The sequence below is a fragment of the Lissotriton helveticus genome, chromosome 1_1 (assembly GCF_964261635.1).
Source record: "Lissotriton helveticus chromosome 1_1, aLisHel1.1, whole genome shotgun sequence".
NCBI lineage: Eukaryota > Metazoa > Chordata > Amphibia > Caudata > Salamandridae > Lissotriton > Lissotriton helveticus.
The window spans coordinates 149325629-149353128 of NC_136057.1; the positions used below are offsets into that span (position 1 = coordinate 149325629).

Consider the following 27500-nt stretch of genomic DNA (forward strand, 5'->3'; position numbering starts at 1 on the left):
TATATATATATATATATATATATATATATATATATATATATATATATATATATATATATATATACACACACACACTCTTGGCCTGAATTCCTTCGTGGTACACTTGACAATGAAGTATGTTTCTTTAAATGAATGATGGTGCCAGTAAGCTCCACCCGTGAACAAGAGATCGGCTGATCTCGAAACGCGTTGGGTGTGTTGTTTTGTTCTGCCGAATAAACACTGATGCAGCACCGTTGACAATTGGGCTCCGACTCTGGTTTTTTCCACAAAGGAATTCAGACCAGGACTGTGTGTTAATTTTGAGGGGGCTGGCGAACCCCGTCGAGAGCCCGCCGCCGAAGTGGATTAAGCACACCAATCTTGTGTGTGTATTTATATATATATATATATATATATATATATATATATATATAACGATTTAAAGTCAGTGTGCAGTCATCTAATCTGCATAGGGTCCGTATACACGTGCATTTCTGATTGCAAAACAACATGTAACAACATTCTTTTGTTGAATATGGATTTTCAATGGCCAGATAGTACTCCCAATGTAATGTTGTTCACAGGAGCAGGAGATGAGATAGATCACATTGGCGCTTTCACAATTAATGAAGTAATTTATTTTGTACATATGACCATTGACTGAGCCTTCCTTTGTTCTTGATTTGCCCAGTTTGCATATTGAGCAGTTCGAGCAGGTCTACTAGCATTTGGGTAGTTGCAGGAAGGTTGTAGACTCTTGTTTAATTTCCAGAAAGGATGGGAATAAGATATCCCGCAGAATTTTACTTCTGGAGAAACTGAGCTGTGGTGTATCATGAAGAGCATTGGATACAGTAGGAATTTCTTTCAGAAGGTGCCAGTGCTTGTTAAGTATTTTCCGAATACATTGGTGGTCGGCAACTACAGACCACACAATCCTCAATCCTCTACCAATATGAAATAGGTGTGGCACTTAGTAACAGATACATATCATTCTGCCACTTACCTCCAGCTTTGCCTTTTTCCTACAGTTTTTCTCTACGTGGTACTCCAATTGTAGTAGTATATAATTTGTCTAACAATTCTTTCTTCTTACTAAATGTCAAATGTTGCCTCAAAAGAATGCTGTTACATGTTGTTTTGCAAACAGAATGCACGTTTTTATGGACACTATGCAGATTAGATGAGTGTACATTGACTTTAAATTGTTATATATATATATATATTGCCGCTCCAAGGACACCAAGTAGCGAGTCACTCTATAGACGGAAACAAACATAGGACTACATCTGTCAAACCAATGGTTTGAATACACCTGATAAATGAAAATGGCACTTATATATATGTTGTTATACTTAAGCCATGTATCTGTGTAAACAAGAGTTATATACAAAGAATTAATCGGACAATGTTCCAAGATGGCGCTCACAATTTTGTGGGTTGTGCAGAGTCCCATGTTTGTTTCCATGATTTGAGAGTTACAAATGGCGCCGCGCTGTGCATTACGCGTAGACGCAGAAGAAGGGAATTACCGAAACACGTCTGTCAGTGAAATAAAGAACACTGCTTTGCCAAGCATCCCGCGAGTGCTGTTTCTTTTTCCTGGTAAATGGGAGAGACTTTGAAGCTTTAATATAACGCGACGCACCAACGCGTAACAGCACCCGTCTATAGAGTGACTCGCTACTTGGTGTCCTTGGAGCGGCAATATATATATATATATATATATATATATATATATATATATATATATATATATATATATATATATATATATATATAGTGAAATAAAGAACACTGCTTTGCCAAGCATCCCGCGAGTGCTGTTTCTATTTCCTGGTAAATGGGAGAAACTTTGAAGCTTTAATATATATATATATATATATATATCTATATCTATATATATATATATTCACTGAAAAAACCATAGGTTATAGACCATATATAGTTAGGAATTAGCATTTACAAAACCTTGAAAATTCACTGAAAAAACCATAGGTTATAGACCATATATAGTTAGGAATTAGCATTTAAAAAACCTTATTTTACTCACACAAAACCATTGAAATTCCATATATAGTTAGTTGCACTAACTATATATCGCGCACCCGCAATCCACTGCTGATGATGTCACATATTACATCATTCATGACATGGTCAGTGACATCACTGATGACATCACTGATGACATCTCAAATGACATCACTGATGACATCACTGATGACATCTCAAATGACATCACTGATGACATCATGACACACCAATACCAGTTACTACATACGCACTCACTGATTCCTACGTCTACACACACATTCACTCATTCACCCATACAATCACTCATACATACAGTCACTTATTATTACAACACTATCATATGCACTCATACACCTATGCAGACAGTCACACACTGCCACTCATCCATGGAGTTACTCACACACCAAGTCAGTCCTGTAAAGAATCAATCACACTTCCATTTCTTCATCTATACAGTTAAACACAGAACACCATACTTCAGTGACATCACTGATGACATCACTAATGACATCTGAAATGACATCACTGATGACATCTCAAATGACATCACTGATGACATCATGACACACCAATACCAGTTACTACATACGCACTCACTGATTCCTACGTCTACACACACATTCACTCATTCACCCATACAATCACTCATACATACAGCCACTCATTATTACAACACTATCATATGCACTCATACACCTAGTCAGTCCTGTGAAGAATCAATCACACTTCGATTTCCTCATCTATAGTTAAACACAGAACACCATACTTTTCACACATATACTAACACATACTTACTCTCTTATACAATCACTGATACAAGTACACATTGATATGCACAGAGTCACACACCTCCCAGTCAGCCACACACACACTCAGTCTTCCATACATCCAGTCATTCTTCAATATGTAAAACGTATTTAAACTTTACAAAAACACACAGACACTAGATGATGTCATCAGTGATGTCACTGACCATGTCATGAATGATGTAATATGTGACATCATCAGCAGTGGATTGCGGGTGCGCGATATATAGTTAGTGCAACTAACTATATATGGAATTTCAATGGTTTTGTGTGAGTAAAATAAGGTTTTTTAAATGCTAATTCCTAACTATATATGGTCTATAACCTATGGTTTTTTCAGTGAATTTTCAAGGTTTTGTAAATGCTAATTCCTAACTATATATGGTCTATAACCTATGGTTTTTTCAGTGAATTTCAATGGTTTTTTAATAGCAAATATCATAAGCTGTCGAATGTCAAGTACGTGGTAAGTAAAAACATTTTCGTGTTTATGCACACTGATCTGCTTTGAATGCTGCCCCCCACCCCTCATTTCTATTAGGAGTACTCTCTCTTTGCAGATAGTGAAGGGTAGTTAACGCAGCCCTTTGCCCCCTTTGTAATCCGTCGTGCCTGCTTCTCTCTCCATTTGATTGATTGTTCTCTTTGGTTCATTCTCTATTTACAAACAAGCACAGAGTCAAAATACTCTGTTTAGTCTTTGCAGATAGCGAAAAACCGTGTAAAAAAACAAAAGGAATCGAGCAAAATCAGTAGGCCACTAATGGGATCTCTTTTTGACCTCGCTAAAATAGAAACATTAGGAACAACCTGTTGAAAATAGCAATGCGTATGTACATAAGCGGCGTTCATTTGTGTTCACAGTACCCCTTGTTGATTGTTTGAATCGAGCATTGAATTGTTCGAAGTTGGTTCTCTTAAGGATCTTCTCTGCCTGCAAACGAGGAAGAATAGGAATATTCTCTCTCCCTTTGCAGATAGTGAAGGGTAGGTAACGCAAGCCTTTAACACGTCGTACCTATTTCATTCCTCATTGATTGATTGATTGTCCGAACATTGACTGTTTGGGAATTAGTTCTTTTTGGAGGTATTCCCTGTTTGCAAATAAACGTAGGAAAATCTTTGCAAGTAGTGAAAGGGTACGTAATGCGGACCTTTCTCCCCCGTTGTAATCTGTCATGCCTATCTACTCCCCACTGATTGATGCACCTGTTTCACCCGGACCATTTACTAGACATACGTCATCTGGCCCGACCAGAGAGCACCCCTAGTGAAAAGGACATATGCAATAATAACGAAGTGATCACTGTATCCTGTTAACAGAAACTTTAGCATGAAACAACCTGGAAAGAAAAGAATAGGAAAACGAAAATCAGTAGGCCACTGATGAACATGAACTTTTATTAAACAACGAACAAAGAAACGATAACATAACGTAATGATAAAACCTATTAATGTCCTAGAAACAAGAAAACGTTAAAATATGCCAGTGGTGAGAGACCAGAAAAACAGTAAGAGAAACCAAATCACCCCTCGCTGTCCCACCGCCTGCCACGCCAAAAAAATCGATAGACTAGGGAAAATGCAAGTCAGTAGAACATCCGCCCCCACTCTGGAAACTTCCAAGGTGGGGCAGGGTTCCGGCTACGCCCAGCCGGGAGCAGCCCATATAAGGCAGGTCCTGCTGCCACGCCTCGGCCAGGAGATCCTAACGTAGGGTGTAGCCGGAGGAGAGGCCGAGACCAACGGGACCCGGCCAGGGGATTGCCTTTACAACGCTGAACAGTTGCAGGGGGGGGGAATGTCTCCTCGACCCTCCCCTCTCTCTCCCAGTCCGGCCGCGGTGGCCCTTGAGAGTTGCAGGTAGTCCCGCCACATGCTCTTCCGGTCCGGCCACCAACGGTCGGGGGGCCGAGGCCGACGGAATCCGGCTGCAGCCGATAAACCAAGAAACCCGTTCATGGGGCCAGAGCCAGGGGCGTCCGGCCGACATCTACCGGAAGCCCGGCCCGAAGACGGACGGGACACTTCTTCTTTCTTGTATAATTGCTGCAACAACCCTGGGGGGGGATGTCTTGCACATGCCTCCGACCCCCCCCCCCTCGTCCTCATCGCCTGGTCCGGCCATAACAAATCTCAAGCGAGACGCCGTGGGGTGCACTGGGAGGGAGAGACGGTGCGAACAGGCCTCTCCCGCCTCCCCAGTGGAGGCTTCCCAGCTGCACCCTCAGCGCTCCAGGCGCCCGGAAAAGAGTTCTTCCACTGTGGCCATGCTGCAACGTCTCGCCCGGCAGGGTGGAGCCCGTCCGCTCATTTGACCCCGCGATCGCCAGTAGCTACCGAACTCTCAAAATGGCGGTCGACCTGGCAAGAGCGGGCCCAGCATAAAGAAATGGCCCGGTCACTGGTTGACTCCACCACCGTAGTCCTCCACGACCTTGAAGATTCTAGAGGAGCCGCGGGAGTCTCCGACCCCCGATGGGGAATGACTGCCATGATCACCCGTGGAGTGACGAAACTGTATCCGTGGGACGTCGGCGCCAGCCTCACTTTGAATTACTAGAATCCTGCAGACCTCACTTCCGGTGAAAGCACAGGGTGACCCGGTAGGAAAAATTGTTGCACCCCCTCCCCTTTTTGACTGATAGTTCAAACCACCGATCCTTTCCTTTGCCCTTTTAACGGAACTTTGGACTGCCTCCCCCTCTTTTACATTTTCTAGAGAAAACAAAACATTAACCACTACATTAGCATAGCAGTTGACACCAGAACTGTTTTCAAATTGAAAACCAACAACATCTTCAACAGAATCCTTTTTGTTTCTGCTGTGACCCTGCTCCAGCACAGGCATTGTCCCCAGCAGTAATTCTGCAATGCCGGTAAGAATAGCTGTGGTGCCTACTGGACTCACTCACCCCCGCGGCGCCCCACGCTGTTATTTGCTGGGCGGCAACTTGCTAGACATCACTTTCGTGCCATCTAGATTTCAGCGCGTTCTGCTGCCTTGGAACTATTCGCACAACAGACCGCTACTGACAAGAATATTTCATTATTGGTGCTGTCAATTTCAATAAATCTATTGGATAATTCAAAAGAAATTGCCACGGTCTCTTCGTTGTTTAAATGTTTTTACTGTTTTTGTTTTGTTGTATATATTTATATGTTATTAAAGTTTTATATTCCTACTACTTTGTTGGAGTGCTATATATTTTTTATGTGACACATAATTGTAAAAACTTTGATGTACAAAGAGTCATTCCTGGAATCTTCCGCTTCAGGCTCGGTCCCCTCCCCAATCACAATACAGGATAGTTTTCAGATAGTAGGAACACGTGTGGTGTGACGGATCTCATCGGGTGTGGGCCTTGATCTACTATAACTCCTTTGAAGAGGGGTGATTCTTTACAGCTGGGGCCATAAACTACATCTGCAGGGCTAGCTGATAGCCTAGGACCGGCCTGGACAATCGGACACAGAGGAAGAGGAGTGTCAGAGGGTGCGGTAGTGAATAGGGCGAAAGGGAGGTGTCGGGCGGGCACAGTGTGATTCTCAGGGAAGAGCAGCGCAGATGGGGGGAGGTTTATTGCCCATGCATAAGACAGAGAGCGGGGGTGACCAGTGCCTGGGGAAGATGCTTGCGAGGGTGAGGAGCCATGCTACGAATCGACAGCGTGCAGAGAGTGGGTCTGGTCAAGACATCTAAAATGGCTGCCGTGCACGACAAAAGTGTGGCATTTCAAAAAAGGCAAGATGGCGCAGACAATGTTTTTCAACACTTCCTCATTTCCTTCGAATCGAACGTTAACAGACGTTGGGGCATATTACCAAAGTTAAGCGATATTTATCGCTAACGATGCTTACCAACGAATTTTTTACCGCTAAGCATCGTCAGAAATTATCGAAGATAAACCTTGCTATTATCAAGGTTTATCACAAATGCGATAATAAACGGCCGCAATGCATGAATATCGCTAAAAACTCAGCGATATTCATGCATTACCGAGCTAATGCTCTTAGCCATGTTATCCACCTCGCATTGGATAACATGGCTAAGAACTGCTCAGGGCAGGTGTTACTTTTTGGAGATATTCGCGCTTAGCGCGAATATCTCCAAAAGTTGGTAATAGGAGATAGATATCTTGCATGTTGTAATGCAAGTTATTGTGGTATATGGGACTCATACCATAATCTCTCAGGAAAGCAGAAACTGATCCTTTTGGGACCGCCTAAAAAGGCCTAGGGGGTGAGGAGTACTCTACTTTGCCCCCTTTTCACGTTCCGAACTATTTTATTTTACTCTCTTCTGTAATTACACAAAATACCAGCGATAAGATGCATCGGAGACACACAGTGAGAGAAAGGAGGCCGGAGATGAAGAAGACATGTCAAATACACATTGGAGATAATATAGTGGCAGAAGGGAAGTAAATATGAGTAAACTTACCATGTAACATAAAAATGTTGCACTCTATACTATAAGTCTCATTTTATACTACAATCACTTCGCTACAACCTCATAAATTAAAAATAAAAATGAATAATGTCTCAAACAATTTTTGATTTCTAAATATAAATTTATTCTTCAGAATTTTCTAAATTTGAAAGAACTAGTAACATGTCCTCATCAGCAATGTCCTCATTAAAAGTCTCCAATGATGATTCTTGTAACTCTATGGTCTCCAAACACTCGATAAATTCGCCATCAAGAGATTGATCAAAAAAATCATTCAAGTCATCTCCTCCTTGTGACAATATTTCATTATTGGTGCTGTCAATTTCAATCAATGTAGTGGAATCATTCAAGTCATCTCCTCGTGACAATATTTCATTATTGGTGCTCTCAATTTCAATCAATGTAGTGGAATCATTCAAGTCATCTCCTCCTTGTGACAATATTTCATTATTGGTGCTGTCCATTTCAATCAATCTAATGGAATCATACAAGCCATCTCCTCCTTGTGACAATATTTCATTATTGGTGCTCTCAATTTCAATCAATGTAGTGGAATCATTCAAGTCATCTCCTTGTGACAATATTTCATTCTTGGTGCTGTCCATTTCAATCAATCTAATGGAATCATACAAGTCATGTCCTCCTTGTGACAATATTTCATTATTGGTGCTCTCAATTTCAATCAATGTGCTGGACAATTCAAAAGAAATTGCCACGGTCTCTTCATTGTGAGCCATTTTATTTTGAAATTGCTTGCTGTAAATTGCAGAAAAAAATAATCACTTTCATTTATCGTTTTTAGTAATACATAATATAAAACTAACTTTATCAAGTATTTAGTATAACAGAAGGACTGCAAATAAATAACAGAAAACATTTTTCAAATTATCTTCAAGTGTACAACATAGTTCCCCTTACAAATTAACAACTCACCTTTTTAAAAGTAGCAGAAGTGTTAGTACTGTGTAAATCAAACACCAGAAATTCACCACCAAAAATTCCTCACAAATGTACCTCAGACAGTAGTATCACAAAATGGCTGTGGTTTCCTCTCATTTGACATATATACATAACCAATTAACTTTCATCACACACAAATACAAAACCAAAGTAACATTTTAATTGGTTCTAAATTTCAACACTTTCAAATGTGTTTTCCCCATGCAATTTTCCATAGGACATTTACATACGTCTACAGCCTGAATGGCTGAACGGAATTACACCAAACTTGGCAAAATGGTACATCAAACCTAAGAGGTCAGGAAGGATCTACTATGCCCCCTTATGGTCATTTCCCCCTTCGCTTTGGCCTCCTCTTGTCTCTCAATCCTACCGAGAGACAAGATGGCGGCCGCTACGGACTGTTTGGAATGTTGACAGACGCCGGAGAACCAATCAGCTTCGCAAAGCTCCGTAACGCGAAAAGTACGCGAAGCGGAGCGCTGTTACAGATATATATCTTTTTTTGAACGTTAATTTCTCAAAATCCACTGGAGCACATATATTGAGACCTAGCAAAGGCACATCGGGCTACCAGTCCCTAATATTTTACCAAGTTTCGTGCAAATCCATTCAGCCGTTCGATTATTATTATTATTATTTTTTTTTGCCCCGCGGGGCCCTTTTAAAACCTCCACATCAAACCTAGGGGGTCAGCGAGGATCTACTATTCCCCCTTATGGTCATTTGCCCCTTCGCTTTCGCCTCCTCTTGTCTCTCGATCCTACCGAGAGACAAGATGGCGGCCGCTACGGACTGTTTGGAATGTTGACAGACGCCGGAGAACCAATCAGCTTCGCTTCACAAAGCTCCGTTGCGCGAAAAGTACGCGTCCTGGGACGCTGCCCGGTCCGCTGTTACAGATATATATCTTTTTTTAAACGTTAATTTCTCAAAATCCACTGGAGCACATATATTGAGACCTACAAAAGGCACATCGGGCTACCAGTCCCTACAATTTTGCCAAGTTTCGTGCAAATCCATTCAGCCGTTCGGGCTAAAAGTGAGGCCAACCGCCCTATGGAAAACTCAATGTTAAAAACACGTTTTGGGACCCCCCTTTTTTCTCGGCCCCCCCTGGACCAACTCCCCCCAAATTTCCAGTGGCTGCTCAGAAACAAAATGTTCCATTTTCCAGAAAATTTCAGCCAATTCCGTCCACAAACGCCAAAGTTATTAGACATAGAATTTTCAAAAAACCCATAGAGAAAAAATCCTAACTATATATACCTACTGGCGACCGCCAGTAGGTAATATGTATATATATATGTATATATATGGCACCTCATTGTCCATGTTTCAGAATTTATTACAAAAATAATGTCTGTTTTCTCCAGATTTCAGATGTTTTTACATGTTGCCCTGAAACAAATTAAAATGTTTTCAACTATTGTCAGACAGCATGTCTTTTGAACATAATGATTAGGTACCGCACTTTAACCTCTTACTTATGCAACCTTTTCCTATAGCATGCCTTAGTCCTGCACGAATCCACTTAAAACTGCATGGGCAGTTTTCCTGGTTATTACACCACTCATTAAAATTATGGAATGAGGTCCTTTTCTTCCTTCTTCACCACTCTCAGTTATATGGCAATTCAATGCTCCACTGATACCCAGGATGAATAATGTTGGAGATACATTCTTGCCAGCACCGTAGCTCATTCCTCTTCCCTTGGTTTCTTTCTCCTTGTTTTGTTTTGTGGAAGCATTAGATGACATCGATTATATATCATATGTGAAAACCATAAACACTTCTTTCTATCCTGACTGTAATATCAGCATATTTTGTACTTCAGTGTATATTAGTTTGAGAACATTCCAAAAATAAATACAATAAATATAGTGTCACTAAGCATTGTGTCAAGTGCTTTATTTAGCCTATACATTACTAATCCTCATCATGTTCTTCTGTAATTACTTTTTCACTTTTTTACTCAGTATTAATAAAAACTCATTTTTAACATTCTTAGACTCCTTATCTCTTCCACCTGTACACTTAATTGGTGTCCTCTGGGGTTCCGGTTTCTTGTTACACTCAGTACTCACAGCATCTTTCTCTGTTCACAGCCTTGAGAAAGCCCTGGCTCAACTTGCCAGAATAGGACGAAACACGTGTCAGCTGTTCCCTATCTCTAAAAACCTTCCATCAAATAAATCAAAAAAGAGTGAAATGTATCAATAAAGCGGTAGATGAAAATAATATAACTACCTTCACTCAAACAAATTTGGACTACTGTGCTGTGTTATAAAAAGAAATTACCCTTCTTACCAAAACAGATTGCTTGGAAGGGAGAACCATATGCTCACACCCTCACCATTACCTACATTGTTCCAACATGCCAGAGGCTGTTCACTTTGGAAACCTGCTGCGGATATGGGTACTGCTCTGCGTGAGATTTACACCATCTCCCCCGGATTTTCAAGGACAAGGGAGAGCTCACCGGACAACGCTTTCCAAGGCTCGGTCCCGGCTCACGAGATGGACCCATTTCAGGCTCCCTGCCCTTCACAAAGAAAAGAGTACTCTCCCCGGGGATCCCCCAGCTTCTCCAGGATCGTTTGCATTACTGCACTGGACGCCACGAGGGTGCCCGTCTCTGCCACTCTGGGTTGGGGGATATGACTCCCTTATGATCGGTCGAGGGCAAAGGAGGCCATTGCCCGTCCCTTCCGAGCGGCGCTCGCCCATCTTTTAGGACCGACTGACCCTTATTCAACTGCTGTTCACATGGAACCCTTCTCCACTTTGGCCGTAAAAGTTCTTGTTTGAATATTTGTTACTACCATCAAGATCTGCACCTGCGGCGGCTCCACCCGGCCCTCGCCCTGAGGTTCTGTGCGCAACGCAGCGGCTCTCCTACTTGTCGCGACTTGGCCCCCATGGCTCTCAGCTCCGGCGACGGCTGGGTATGGGCCAGATGCTCCAGCGCCATCCATTTTCAGAGCTAGTTGATTTGGCAGAAGAGTTGTTACACACTCCTTAGCGGAATTCCATGGCCACCGTCTTGCTGTCTATATCAACCAACACCTTTTCTGGGGTCTGATGAGCGTCGGCATCAGGCACCTTAACCCAGCATTCGGTTCATCCCGCAGCCCCAGTTCTGCTCACCAAAAGTGGCCCACTAGGCACTCACATTCCATGCCCAGCTCCAACCCAGCAGGTGGGCTTCTTACCCATTTAAAGTTTGAGAAAAGGTTGAGATCGTTTCGGCCCCAAAACCTCTAATCATTCGCTTTACCAGATAAAACTAAGGGCTCCGAGCGCCAGTTATCCTAATGGAAACTTCGGAGGGAACCAGCTATAGATGGTTAGATTAGTCTTTCCCTCCTTTACCCAGGTGGGACGACCGATTTGCACATCAGGACTGCTACGGACCGCCACCAGAGTTTCCTATGGCTTTGCCCTGCCCAGACATAGTTCAACATCTTTTGGGTCCTATCATGCACGCTCATGCTCCACCTCCCCGACAGAGCGGGCAAGACAGGTCGGTGTTGCGCCCGCCGCTGGAAGAATGGCGGGATCCCACCTCAGCCGGCACGTGCTGGCCCTCACCTTCATTGCGCCACAGGGTTTTGCTCAAGCCCTCCAACTCGTGCACGTGTTAGACTCCTTGGTCCGTGTTTCAAGACGGGTTGGGTGGGTAACCGACATTGCCGCAGAACCCTGGTACCCGGCATGGGCTTCCCCACCCAGTGACGTGACAGAGTCGGAGCGCACTGAGCACAGTCTGCCCCAGTCAACAGTTGCACCGGGAGCAGGGGGCCCAGTACCCCCTTACCCGCCCTGCCGTGTCCCAAGGGGCAGCCGGGAGCGGGTGCCCGGGGGAGGGTGCAGAGGCGGTTGAATCTCCCTCAGCCCTGCAGACACGGCGAAGCTGCTGCCAGGGGGCGCTGTAACACTCTCTATTGGAGCAGAGGGCCACCTGCCACCCGAAGCCTACCCAGCTGATGTGGAGCCGTTAGCAGTGCACCACCACAGAGGAAATGAGCCCTGCAGTAGCCTGGTAGGACCCGGGCACCGGTCCTGCGGAGGGGATCAGGAACGCCCGGACCACTGACCTTCCCTCCATGTTGAATCCTCCGGGCGGACAGCACGGATCCCACCCATTTACCTCTCAACGGTTTCATGCTCTCTTGAACTCTCTCTTCAAAGTTCCTTTCAACTTTCCCCTAAGGTACTATTGGACTCGCGCCCGTATTTAGCCTTAGATGGAGTTTACCACCTGCTTTAGGGTGCATTGCCCAGCAACCCGACTCGGAGAAGACCCGATCCTGGCGCTCCGGGGCCGCCACCGGCCTAACACATCCACAGGGTGAGCCTCAATCACAAGGACTTGGACCCCATGAGCGATGCCAGGGAGTCGTCTTCTGTACGCCACATTGCCCGCGGCCACCGTCGGGCAGGGATTCGCCGTCAAGGGGGTGCCGAGAGGCAGGGCCTGGGACAGGCGGTAGCTCGCCTCGCGGCAGACCACCAGCTTGATCTCAAGATCCAACTATAAGCTTTTTAACTGCAGCAACTTTAATATACGCTATTGGAGCTGGAACTACAGTGGCTGCTGCATCAGACTTGCCCTCCAATGGATCCTCGTTAAAGGATTTAAAGTGTTCTCATTCCAGTTACAGGACCTTGAAAGAGTCCTGTATTTTTATTTTTCGTCACTACCTCCCCGAGTCGAGAGTGGGTAATTTGCGCACTTACTGCCTTCCTTGGTTGTGGTAGCCGTTTCTCAGGCTGTCTCTCTGGAATCGAACCCTGATTCCCCGTTACCCGTGGTCACCATGGTAGGCACAGAAAGTACCATTGAAAGATGATAGGACAGACATCAGAATGTATCGTCGCTGTCACAGGACCGTGGGATCGCCCCGAGGTTATCAAGAGTCACCAAAGCATCCGGGTGAGCCTGGATTGGTCTTGGTCTGATAAATGTATGCATCCCGGGAGGTTAGCACTCATTGGCATGTATTATCTCTGGAATTACCACAGTTATCCAAATAACAGATGGAGCGATCAAAGGAAACATAACTGATTTAATGAGCCATTCGCAGTTTCACTGTACCGGCCGTGTGTACTTACACATGCATGGCTTAATCTTAGAGACAAGCATATGCTACTGGCAGGATCAACCAGGTAGCCGCACCTGCTGACAGGGTGGATTCAGGAGCCGCGTGCCCATCTGCCCGACTGGCAACCACCGCACACCCCTCCCTCTAGGAAGCCTGCCAGGGGAAGGAGCCCGCCTGCCTGGGCAGGAGCGCTCGCTGGAGGGGAGGAGAGGTGCGGTCACATTGGCACCGGTGAGCCCAGCCCTCTCCCCCAGAGGGGAAAGGTGGGCTGAGGCGAAGCCTGAGCAAGATGCTGGGGTGCTGAAGCCTGGCGGCGGCGGCACCCCTCAGAACGGTCGTTCCGAGCTGCTGTGGAAATGCGCTGGGCGGAGAGGGGTGATGGAGTGGCGCACAGGGCTTACGGACCTGCCTGGCAGCAGTGTACGAGGGCCTGCCGCCACCCGACCCCTTCCGCTCGGGTTGGACCACTGCAGGGCTCGAGCTGGTGGGGCAACTCGGCCTTTGCTCTGCTGGGTAGGGTGAAGGGCCTCCCGCCAAGCGGCAGGTCCTTGAGTCGGACGGTCCATGCGGGTGGAAGCTATTTGCTTGAAACAACAGCTGAGGCTGGCTAAGCAGTCCATCCCTAAACGGACCAAGAGTGTCCTGCGTGGGGGATGCTGGCTCCGCATCCCTACCTGCTCCTGGGGCAAGCAGGCGTGGAGGAAAATTCCATCAGGAAGGGGCTGAGAGGCAGGCGCGGACTCGGCCCCTAGGGGCCCCGGCCAGTGGGCCCGGGTCCTGCCTTCCCCCGTCTCACAACTGCCAGACCTCACGGAGGTCTGACTGACCCTCTCCCTAGTAATCCAGAGGAAACCTACCCCCTTTCTTGTAATCCGTGCGCACTGAGTGAAGGAGGGGCTCCAAGGCGCGAGCGTGCCCGACCTCCTGGAGCCCTAGCTGGGATTGGGGAGGCAAATGAGCCCTTATCGTGACTTCCAGAGAAGCCCAACCATCTGATCACCCCATTGGAAAGCATTGCTTGCGACTAGATAGCCGAGGGGCTAGGTGCGACCAGATGGCCGAGGGAAAAGTCACGACCATATGGCCTGGCTCGAAGGGCGACCGTCTTGTTGCCCTGTGCCCTAACGAAAGGGTGAGCAGGAGTCGAGGCATGGGGGACCAGAGGCCCGGGGCCCGAGCTGGGCCTCAGCCATAGGGATGCGAGGGGGGACCCCTGTCCCAGGCCCTTGGCATAACGGCAGACCAGGGAACGGGTCCCAGGGCTGGAGCACCCGAAACTGGGGTCCGGCCGGCCCCTGGACCCAGCCAGGGCTCCTGGGCCCAGAGGCACAGGGGCAGTCTCCCCAGGTCCGCAGGACTCCATCTCGGGCACCCTGCCACGCGGCAGGCCCAAGGACAGAGCCCTGGGTGGGGAGGCCATCCTCCCCAGGCCCTCAGTGTAGTGTAGTTCCTATATTCCCAATAGGCTCAGCGCATTGGAATAATATCTCCTATAGATTTGACATAGGACTGAGGTCAGTATGTCTCTATTGAATATACTAAACTTAATTGTGAGTGCCAGCTAGCTCAGAGGTCACTAGAAACTTTCTCGAATAGGCAAGAAGGGATTAGTTTCTGACAACCGCATAAACATGACAACTTCATTTCCCTAGGACTGGAACAAATATCTTCAGAGTCGTGGAAACAATAGATAACTAATGCACTCAGTCAATTGTGCATGCTTCGTTTCTACAGAGTTGCAGAGACATAGTGAGACGGGCGTTTTCAATAAAAGGTTTATTGAACAGTCTTCTTTCTCATGCAAGAGAGGTGAACTGCTACAATCGTTAGACAGAATGCAAAGTATAATGCGTACAGTGAGAATAGTATTATAAAATAATACTGTAATAGCATTGTATAGTGCTTTAAATGGTGTGCGCAGGAAAAAGTAATGTCCAGGAATTTGCTCTGTAAATTTCCCAAATTTCTTTCTTGAAGATTAAAAAAAAGAATCACAGAAAGACAGGGATTTGCAGCCAACGCGTTTCGTTCTCGATGAGAACTTCATCAGGGCATCTCAGGGAAATTCCCCCCTTGAGCAAAAAATGTCCGAATTCTAATAGGTTTACTTGGAAGCAACCAAACTGGGAAAGGCTTGAAGCGCGATGGGATCTCCAAACCCAGATACCAGTGGAACTTCAAGTATAATCAGGAAAACAGACTTTCCACAGAATTCCAGAAGAGAGTCTTCATGTGATAATAATCAAATAATCTAATAGGCCGCAGTAAATGGATAGAATTGAAGGTAATTCATTTTCAAATAGTTTCTCAAAGTACGAGACTCAGTTACACTAATGCTTTCAGAACAGTGAATCCAGTGTTCGTCTCCTTAAGTGTTCAAGACGAGCGCCCAGAAAATAGGTAGCATCTAATGACTCTTATTTGATTCAAAATCAGTTGATCTATTTTTTCTTTAGTATTCACAAAAACCTGAGGACTCCAATCTCAATTCCTCAAGTCAAAAGGGCAAATTAACCCACTAACCATACTGCGACCTTACGAAATTCAGCAGCACGCCCGAAACGCCGAAATAGCTTTGTATAGTGCTATGACATATAAAAATACAAAAGGACGTACATAATTAACACAGACTAAAATACTCGAAAGGTGCTTCTAAAATACGCCTACCCCAATGTACCTATCCTAAGTCTAGTACGAGGGAAGAAGTTTGTCTTTTAGCATAGGTTTAGTTCTGCCAAGAACTGCCAAAGGTTTCTCTAGGTTCTAATCAGCTCCATACCTTAGAATGAAGGAGGTTGGTATCTCTGTCTCGGACTCGATTTCCCAACACCTCGCAAGGGGAGTCAGAAACACTGGAGCTGGATTCTTGGCAGAGGAGGACAGCTTCTTGTCAGTGCGTCAGCTGGAGAGTCGGCTTTTTTCGGCACTTGCTGTAGCGAGCTGCGTCGGGTAAGTAGGTAGTCGAACTGCACCGAACCACACCGTGCTTTGCTATAGCAAGTGAAGGTATATTTATACCTTGAAGGTGTTTAGGAATGCCGGCTTTCACGTAAAGTCGGGCATATGAACATCATAGATGAACCCCTAAGGAATAGTTGTTAATGCAAAATAATGAGTTTCTTGGAGAAATCAATATCCAGGTTAGGGGAAGTCCCTTCTGGTTTTCCAAGAAATCGTTGTGACGTAGATTAACGGATGGAAGTAGCCATGCCTGTATTTGGGTAGCATGGGCTATGCCTAAATAACGGCTTGATTCCTATACCTATATAAGGACAACGTGGATTGTACCTACATAAGGGTATGAATCGGAAAAATTCATTCGGAATCTATTACGCCATACAACATCAGGGGAGGGTCCTGAACCCACCAAGACCTATTCACCATCAAAAATGTATACGCACCGTTGAACCGATTGAAGGAAGATGTGCAGCTATGGCGCTCACTCCCCCTCTCCCTATTGGGTAAGGCATCACTCTTTAAAATGTTGGCTTTGCTATGTTTCTTACATATTTTACAGAACATGCCATTTCCAGTTCCTGATAACTATTTCAGATCCATACAGGGTAAGGTCAGGACACTAATGTGGGATGGCGGTGCCCCTCGAATTGCCCTAAACAAATTAACCCTGGAATGGAATGGTGAAATTGTGCTTCTAGATATCCAAACATACTTCTGGGCGGCACAATCGACTGTTATCAACCAATGGGGACACCAACAACCTATGAAGGAGCCAGCCTTTCGCATGGATCGCTTGGTCTAACAACCTGGGGGACACTTACGAACAATACACTAAATCCCAAACTGATCACTTGGAGGGACCTAAGGCCCTAATGATTCAAACATGGCACTCCACGCTCAATATGCGGGGATGGAACAACAAGATCACCTTAGGGAAACCCTTATGGGAATCGGACCTGTTGGGTGATATGGGCAAAAGACAAGGGTTTGATAAATGGGACGTGATAGGTATCATGGGTGGGTGACATATACTCAGGAAAGGGAATAATTCCATTTGTGGATCTACAAAAAACATTCTGTTTAGACCCCACTGAGGCATTTCGTTACATACAACTCTGACACACCCAGAAAGCAAAGATTCCCAAGGGGGAAAACTTACTAGAATCATCACCTTTAGAAAATAGAGTGCTTGAGGAACATATGCCCCAAAAAGCGATATCACTTACATACAAGAAGCTCGTGAATAACACACCCGATATGTTAACACGATTGCGAGAAAAATGGACAACAGATTGTAGTGCAGTAACATTGGGATTTATGATTGCCAAAAGAAATATAGCCCGATATTGGGGTACGGAAGTGACACAATCCCTAAAAGACTGGGAGAGAGATGTAGATTGGTGTATGTTGGCCGAAGACGATCTACGTAAACAGAGGCTGCCCCAGAAGGGGGGAAGGAAATAAATGGAATGAATATGAGGGACTCCTATGGACAGCTCCAGTTGCCCAGAGTAGATCTTCAATATGTGACTACGATGAGGATTAGAATGCTTGCTCAAGGGAGTGTAAGATATGGATACAGTACTAGTGTGAAATGCCCGAATATATGCCTTGTTACAAGAGAACTGATACCTGTTGGAGTAATGTCAATGTGGTCTAATGTAATGTATAAAATGTTCTTTTCAATAAAAAGAGGTTTATAAAAAAAAAGGGGGGGGTTCGAGTTTTTAAACATTCTCCTAGTCTTAGTGTAAATACTAAGGCTAGGATATTTCGTTTTTTTAGCTCTGCTTTCTGGTGTTCGCTTCTAATAGCATAGACCTCATCTTCTGACTCGCTTTAAAACACACTTCTTACCCCTACCACGACTCACTGACAAGCAGGGCGAGATGTTGGGAGCGAAGATTAGCCTTGAAGACCTCCGGGAGGCAGTGCGAGACATGGCGGGTGGTAAGGCCCTTGGGTCCCATGGCCTCCTAGCAGAGTATTACAGGGTTTTTGAAGATCTGCTGCTCCCAGGGCTGCTGGAGACCCTGCGTGAGGCAAAGCAGACAGGGATACTCCCGAAGACCATGAGAGAAGCCCAAATAGTAATGCTACTCAAATCGGGCAGAGACACTACGTCACGGAGGTCCTATCGACCCCTCTCCATGCTGGGAGTGGACACCAAAGTCCTAGCCACGGTTCTGGCATCAAGGCTGAACAGAGTTGTAACTCAACTAGTGCATGAGGACGAATGCAGATTCATGCCAGGCCGGGGCACGCACATGAATCTGCGTAGACTTGCGCATGTACTGCATTCTGCTGCTGGCTTGGAGACTCCGGCTGTGGTCATCTCCTTAGATATTGACACCTTGGACTGGGACTACTTATGGGAAGTACTACTTAGAATGGGACTAGGTCCAGATTTTGTGGCATGGGTGCGCCTCATGTATCACTGTCCAACGGCCAGAGTGCGCAATAGCGGGTTGGTATCTATCCTAATCACTATCAGACGGGGCACACAGCAGGCTTACCCCCTGCCCCCTCTTCTATTTGCACTCACAATGGAGCCTCTTGCAATTTGTCTATGGAGTAACATGGAATGCTAGGGCCTAGTGGTGGTGGTGGTGGTGGGGGAGGCGAACCCATGTTGTGTTCCTTTATGCGGACAACGCATTGATATACATGCACCATCCCAAAAGGCCGTTTCGGAACTCCTGTCTGTGTTGGATGACTTCAGAAAGGTGTCCGGGCTGATAAACAACACCAAAATTGGGTTGCATGCCTATTAGCAGGTCTGGCAGGGCGCGATGTGGCTGAACTTCCACCGCTGGCCCTTAGTTGGACAGCCAAAGCCCAATATAATATGAATATGGGGAAAACCCTTGAAGGTTTGAAAGAGTCAATACTATTCTGGAATCGACTACCACTGTCAGTCATGTGACAAGTGGCATTGGCGAAGATGGTGTTGCTTCCCCGCTGTCTATACATGCTGCAAAACTCATTCTGTCGTATTCCGGATGACACCTTCACCACACTGAACAGCCTCCTGGTCTTATTGGTTTGGGCATGCAAACACAACAGAATCAAACTCGACCTCTTAAAGCTGGATATGGAGCAGGGTGGCCTGGGACTCCTGGACTTATGCCTTTACTACATTGCAGGACTGCTCCAGTATGCAGCGCAGAGGTGCGCGAACGGCTCAAACACGGACAAAAGTCTGTTTGCTGGCTTGTGCCCTGAAGTGGACCTTCCTAGGTACCTAATGATGGGTTTGTGGACTCCTCCGGACTGCCCATTTGTGATCAAACAGGTCGCCTGAGCCAGTGAGCAAGCAGTCACCCTTGTGCTGCGGAGGCCCCTCTATGCCCCCACCCTTCTCCTGAAGTGGCTTCCTGGTTTTCGCCATATACATTCGGTCATGGATGTTGCCTGGTGGTCAGTGGGCGGTTGCACCTCTGCAAGGGACCTTTACCTCAATGACTCCTTCCTGTCCTTTGAGGCTGCAAAATAACACTACGGGGTCCCGGAAGGCCACTTCCTCCAATATGCGAAGATAACTCGCATGATCCACGAAATATGGACAACATTTCTGAATGAGGCGGAGGAATCAAGCACTTTGTGTACAATCCTAGATCCAGGTTCCTTCCGAGAATTAATATCCTGACTATACAAGGCCCTGAAGACTGATCGTAGAACTGACTTAACAGTAACAGGTAGGAAGAGGATCTACCTGTGTCATTAACAGAAGGGGAATGGAAAAGTGCATTCACCCCGGTCCAAGACATCTTGAGCAATGCTGGGTTTAAGCTTACATCGTTTAACTATCTCCACTGCACCTATCTGACTCCCCTACGCTTATCCAAGTTTGACCCATCGCACTTACCTAAGTGCCTAAGTCGGGTGCCACCCCTGCACATTTCGCACATGTGACATGGGATTTTGTCCCATGATCCGCCCTTATTGAAGCACAGTGCTGGACATTTTGGGAAGGGCAAAAAAGCTCCCAATTGAGCCATCAGTCAAGCACTGTCTGCCCGCATGCAGCATAAATTTAACATGCTTGGGCCGGTGCTGGCAAAACGCTGCATAGCCATCTACTGGAAGTTGGCCACTGCCCCCCTCCCGGAAAATGGAGGACAGATCTTTGTGAATGGGGGTTAGCGGAAGGACGCCGTCTAAGTGTGGTGCTCACGGATGAGAACGTGGACCAGGATTTAGAGACCTGGGAAATTATGTTGGAGAGTACTCATGGGATAGACCACATTGGAGGGAGTAACAGTGATCACCCATGGCACTCTCCCCACTCTCAGAACTTGTAGCAACTCCCTCGGGAGAAACTCCTTCGATGCACTCTAACAGTAAACTTTCATCTCTTTCATTCAATATTGTTCAATAAAGTTCTTCTAAAAATATTTGCGTTGCTTGTACTTTGTTTTATTTTCAGTTCATTGATTTTGTTTCGTTATTGCTCCATAACGTTAATTAAACATTCATCTTGATTGTGCCCAATGCATTTCGGGCTTTGGCCCTTCGTCAGGGGACTTCATAAATGCTGTGAATTCATACAAAATGATAACAAAAATTCAGTGTACTAGCATGTTGTCCTACATTATATATACACATTTTCAAATCGCCATTGTCTTATAAAACCAGCATGCAGAAAATCAGGAGCGCAGTGTTGCAACATACATGCCTTTGTTATGGGTTTGTGAATTCTAACGAGTTGGGTCTATCGCATACAGTAGTGTGTTCAACGGAAACAAACAAGTGTACTCATGCGGGAAGGTGAACCTCACCTACTATTTACATGTTCACACTTCTGTGGATCGTTTCGTCAGTGAATGTTAATCACTCGTGTATATGAAAACATAAATAAATCGTTCTGACCTGTATCATACAGACATTGTCAGCATACGGCTCGGTTGGGGTGAAATGAAAGTCAATCTGTTAAGACAAAAATTAAACAATTCGATCTAATTACGGTAAAACGTGACGGCGTGTCTATGCTCGTTCAATCAATTGCGCTGACTTCAGCGGCTTACCGTATACAGCGTAGTTCAGACTTTCGCGGTCTCGATCGTCAATGTTTGTCGGATAGTTACAGCCGTCAAAAGGGATTGGTGGAATTCTTATCTTATATCTGACACGGATGAAAGCCTTATTTTGATTGGTTAAAAGTAAATCACGTGCTCGCAGATACGCAAGTGTGGTTAAAACTTTATTGTCCTACCCTGTTGACACTCGAGTGGCTGTTATGAAGACTAATCACGAGGTGCATAGAATGTGTGTGTGAAAATGTCGTACAAAAAACATAAAAAATAAATAATTAACAGTGATAATCTACAAAATGGTGAAATCAAAATTAACATGAAAAGTAAATGTTACATGCTTCACACCAAGTATGCAAATTGTTTTTTTCGACATGACTCAACTGAGGTTTATAACTCAATGTTTATGTTTATGTTTAATGATATTTGTAGAGCGCGTACAATTACCCATGGGCGTCTCGGCGCTAAAATGCATTGTTGTCTCACCATGATCAGGAAGTACAGGGATGTAGATTACTGATTGAATAACCACGTTTTCAGTTTTTTTCTGAACTGAAGAAGAGAAGGACATGTTTTTATGGGATTTGGAAGGGAGTTTACAAGTGACAAATGTATTCTAACCGTTCATTCAATCCTTTGGGTTGGACCGTGGATAAACGATGTATCCAGTATAATTCACGTTTTAGCAAATGTTGTGTGTTGCTTCTCCCTGGGAGTGGTGTTATCATCTCCAAAATGCAAAACTTTAATTGGCTAGGATTGTGATTGTGACTGTTGAAGTGGGTTGCAACCGTTGATTTGGCAGTCTTCATGCGAATATTGCTCTTATGTTCCACTAGTCTTGTTTTGATTTTTCTTGTTGTTTGTCCCACGTATGACAGCCCGCAAGGGCACCTCAACATGTAAATAAGGTTTGAACTGTCACAAGTTCCATTTACTCTGAGTTTGATTTTGGTGCCTTGTGAAGGATGGTTTATTTCATTTCCTTTGATGATTGAATTACAATTTCCGCAATTGTGACATGGGAGGGTGCCTTTGTATTCATTTGTTTGTGATGGTATTTTTTGATTTAATAATTCTTTGATGTTTCTGGTTCTTTCATACGCGAAAATTGGATAGTTGATAAAAAGTCCTTTGAAATCCTCCTCTGTGGAAAGTAAAGCCCAATGTTTAAGGATTGCTCTTTTGATTTGGTAACTCCGGGAGGAGTATTTTGATACAAATACTGCCCTTCTCTCTTTGGCTTCACAATGAAATACAACTCCAGGCCCCCCCCCCCCCTATTGAGGCAGCATTACTGGGCCCACAACATGCAACCAGGTGTCGGCCGCCGGCTGGCTTACATTCCAATGCAACTGGGACCCTGTGAACTAATTATGCCTTCTTCACTAGACCACTCCCCACTTATGGCCCGCATTGCACCACCCTTCACCCACTCAGAGACACCCCTGACAGGGAGTGAGGTACGCTGCAACAAGTGAAAACCTCCCTCGACCCCCAACCAAAGATACACAAGTATAATCCGGGAGAAGATGCCCTTACCGCCAGACGCTGTTGATAGCAACAATAATTTTAAATGTTTTGTTTAGTTAAAACAAGAAAAAATAAAAAGTAGCATAATGATGGGATGATAGCAACTATAGATGAAACCCTCCTGTGGTAGCATAGAAGTAGCTACCGGTTAGGCAAATGAGGTGAAGCCCACCCAGTTGGGTTTGTCTGAAAAGTTGCTTCTGAAAGGAGAGCTGGGTTAATACAGGAGATTTGCTTATGTAAGATACCCGGACACTTTGCCGCCCTGTGTTATAGGAACTGTACCAAGGGGCCCCTTGGCTAGGTGATCACAAAATTACCGATGTTCCTGAAATAATGTATGTACATTGATTCTGATCTGTTTACTACCAAGAGAAATAATTATTTAAAAAAAGCACACTTCTTTGAGCGACCTGCTTAATTCAGCTAATGAAGTCTAACACCTACCACCTAACACTACCAAACACTTTCTCTAACAGAAAGTCAAACCTAGAAGCTTTGCTTGCGTGTTTGAAAAGAGAGATCTATCAGCTTTGTTATTGCTTGTTCAGGTATGACTTGAGTTAAGATCCATGGCACATCTGTGAGTTTCCTTTGCTCTGAAAAACCCAGAGAGTGGATTGTGGGGCCAAGATGGCTGTTCTGAGTATGGGTAATCTTGCAAGATTGTGCTTTTTTAGGTCTCGTTTTAGATGACACGCATGCGTTGTCTGCGAGACTTATGTAAAAGGACTTTCAGAAATGCACCCTAAGGCTTTTCCGAGCGGAATCTCTACAGTGCATGTGTGGGAGTGCGTGCACATCGCACACCAAATGTCAGCCTGTGAGCCGCCGCTCTCCGCACTCATGCTGGTTTATTTACACTTCAAAGGAATTTGCTCCCCCGCCCCCCCTCCGCGCAATGCCAGAGCTTGTTCTAATGGCTCCTTTGCTCGCACTCCCCCTCCCTTCTCCTCAGCTTTAATCAGGCTCCTTTGTTTGTACTTCCGTGATCTCATAACCCAAGCTCAGCTTGTTTCCTTTTTGTTTTGTCTGTCAAGTGGTATTGTTGGTTTATTTTATTTGGGAAACAACCTTTACAACGCAACTTTTACAACGCACTACCATTACAACAAAACTTTTGCAACGCAACATCCATTAAATCGAATGCCATTACAACGCAACCATTACAACGCATGACACTACAACGCATACCACTACAACGCATGTCATTACAACGCATACCATTACAACGCATAGTACCCTTACAGTTTCCAACACTTACGCTACTGTTGCACCCCCCTCGAGTTAGAATAGTAATTTTTACCCCTACACTATCCAACACTTACCCTACTGTGGCACCCCCCTGGAGTTCGAATAGTAATTTTTACCCCTACACTATCCAACACTTACCCTACTGTTGCACCCCCCTGGAGTTAGAATAGTAATTTTTACCCCTGCAATGTAATGTTATGCGTTGTAATGGTATGCGTTGTAAAGGTAGTATGCGTTGTAATGGAATGTGTTGTAAAGGTAGTTTTTAAAAATTCGTTGTAATGGCATGCGTCGTAATAGAATGCGTTGTAATGGATGTTGCGTTGTAAAAAATGCATTGTAAAGGTATGCGTTGTAATAGTATGCGTTGTAACGTCATACATCCTTTTATTTTCCTCCTCCTTTCCTCCTTCCCGTGTTATTACCCACGTGTGCAGGGAGCAATACTGCTCACTCAGGGGACATTGCTCATTCCCCCGCGGACCTCCTACCGAGGTAGCAGGCACCTTGGCGGATCCTTCCCCTCACCTCCTGGGGCTTGAGAACCCTACCTGCAGCCTGTTGGTGCACCGCAGTGCTCCTCGCGCGTGCACGTCACTCAGGGGTCTTCTTCACCGCACCAGGCGGGGCAGCTGTGGAGCCGATCAGCGCCGCCCCATATAGCTGTATGACAATTGGTAACCCTCTGCAGTCTCAGTAGAGAGGCCAAGAATTAACTGTGTGAAAAGTGAATCTGGTTTTGATCCACTGGGGCAGACACATACTGATGGGTATTGACCTGGAGTGGGGAGGCCACCTTTGCTGCTGAGAGCCTCGCACTATTGGCTCTGCTGTGAGTTTAGTGCAGCCAGTGGGACAAAATGATCTCGCCTGGTAGACGCATTAAATCATAAATTATGCGGCAGGAGAGAGTTGTCTAAATTATGTGTCAAAAGAGTCAAATTCTGCAGCACATTCTGTGAAAGTATTTAATCCTAATTTGCCATTTTAATACATGTTGCTGCAAATGGGACCCCGACAGCTTTCAAACTACAAAGTACTGTTGAGCAGGAAAAGTATATACATTCAGCGGAGCACACGGAAAACACGTTTCACTGTAAATAATGATTTTGCATTGAAAGAAAGTAACTTTTACAATGTGCACGCAGCAGAAAACAACTCAACATGAGGATGTCATGCAATAATAGGTGTGCCTCTTTTATTCTGTTTGCCACAGTTAGGTATTAGTACTACTTTCACTCTGTGTCTATGCTTTGAGCTACTAGAAGCCGTTTGACCCATTGGAAAATAGGATCTCAGAGAAGTATTGTACATTATATATGTAAAGCGTAAGTGCTTCTCTAGGAAGCACTGAAAGATTTAAGACTTCAGGCCCAGAAAAGAGAAGTGAAATTATTAAGATTTTCTTTACTCAAAGGGCCCTCTTGAAATAACAGTTGTTTTGAGAACATAATTGTGGTTTTGCAGGAATTTTTGCTCCAGCCGTGACCAGGAAATGCTAATTACCATACGTACCCCCAGAATCCTTTGCGCACAAAACATTGGGCCTCATTTATGAAAAGTGACGCATCGCTGCGTGAAAACAGCGATGCGTCACTTTCACTGCGCCCTCCTTGCGACACCAATGATGCGTCATATTTACAGTATGACTCATCATGTTGCAAGGAGTTACAGATACGTCAGTATTTCTGACGTATCTGTAAGCGCAAAAGTCACGCATTGCTGGGGTGTGTCACAAAAGTGACGCAACTCCAGCAATGCGTCCTTTCACATGGGGAAAGCCCCATGTGAAAGGGCTTGCGTCAGTCTTACGCCTGCTGTGAGGCAGGCGCAAGATTTTGACGCAACAGCGTCCTAAAAGTGACACAGTGAAATCTCATAGATTTCACTGCGTCACTATTACGAGGCTTTTTGCGGGGGAACGCCCCCTCTGCATACATTATACCTGACGCAGGTATAATGTAGCGCAGGGGTTTACAAAGTGACGCATCTGCTTAGATGCGTCACTTTGTAAATAGTGCGCAACAGGAGGCAGGTTTTACGCTGCCGATGCGTCACAAAAAGTGACGCATCGGAAGCGCAAAACTGACGCAAGGCCTCATAAATTAGGCCCATTGTGTTTATGAGGCTGACAGGTAATAGAGTACAGTTCAGAGTTTTGCTCCTGGTTTTTTATTGGCCATTGACTCTGTGGTTTCCGCACTCTGTCAATTTGTTTTTCATTCTCCCACTGGGCAAAGTAACATTCTGTGGGCTTAAAAATATCAGCATTCATTAATCACTCGTGCATGGCTTACTTTTTTTTGTATCAGTTGTTCACTCTCTCTCTCCCTTCACTCTCTTTCTCTCACTCTCTCACCCTCTCTAATTCTATCTCTAGTTAACTCTGTCGCTCCTCTCGCTCTCCCCCTTCATTCTCGCTCTCTCTCTCACCCTTTCTCTTTCGCTTCCCTTCATTTACTCTATCTTCCCTTATTTCTCTCTCTCTCTCTCTCACTCCCCCTCATTCGCTCTCTCTCCCCTTTATTCTTTTTCCGCTTGCTCTCTTTTTTCTCTCACTCTTTCTCACACTTGACAGGACCAACAGTGGGCGCTTCATACATACAGGTACAACAGAGGGTGCATCTCACACAGACAGGAACAGGGGTCACATCTAACACAGACAGGAACAGAGGATGCTTCTCAAACAGACGGGAGCAACACAGGGCGCATCTCACAGACAGAAACAACAGAGGGCGCATCTCACATAGACAGGAACAGGGGGCGCATCTCACACAGGCAGGAACAGGGGACACATCTCACACAGACAGGTACAACAGGGGGCGTGTCTCACAGACAGGAACAACAGACATCTATCTATCGCACTCACTCTATCTATCGCACTCACTCTATCTATCTCTCTATCTATCTATCGCCCTCTATCTATCTATTGCCCTCAGTCTATCTATCTATCTATCTATCTATCTATCTATCTATCTATCTATCTATCTATCTATCTATCTATCTATCTATCTATCTATCTATCTATCTATCTATCTATCTATCTATCTATCTATCTATCTATCGCCCTCACTCTATCTATCTATCTATCGCCCTCACTCTATCTATCTATTGGACTCACTCTATCGCCCTCACTCTATCTATCTATCTATCGCCCTCACTCTATCTATCTATCTATCGCCCTCACTCTATCTATCTATCTATCTATCTCTCTATCTATCTATCTAGCTATCTATCTATCTATCTATCGCCCTCACTCTACCTATCTATCTCTCTATCGCCCTCACTCTATCTCTCCATCTATCTATCGCCCTCACTCTAGCTCCCTATCTATCTATTGCCCTCACTCTATCTCTCTGTCTATTGCCCTCACTCTATC

The 27500-nt window shown here is 45.1% G+C and overlaps 1 protein-coding gene and 1 pseudogene across 3 annotated transcripts in view; one reads left to right on the forward strand and one right to left on the reverse strand.

The window, feature by feature from the left end:
- The window catches only part of LOC144768336 (carnosine synthase 1-like), a 557293-nt gene that overhangs the window by 320374 nt on the left and 209419 nt on the right, over positions 1–27500 (forward strand). The window lies entirely within an intron of this gene.
- LOC144778349 (28S ribosomal RNA) lies at positions 10100–12769 on the reverse strand (annotated as a pseudogene).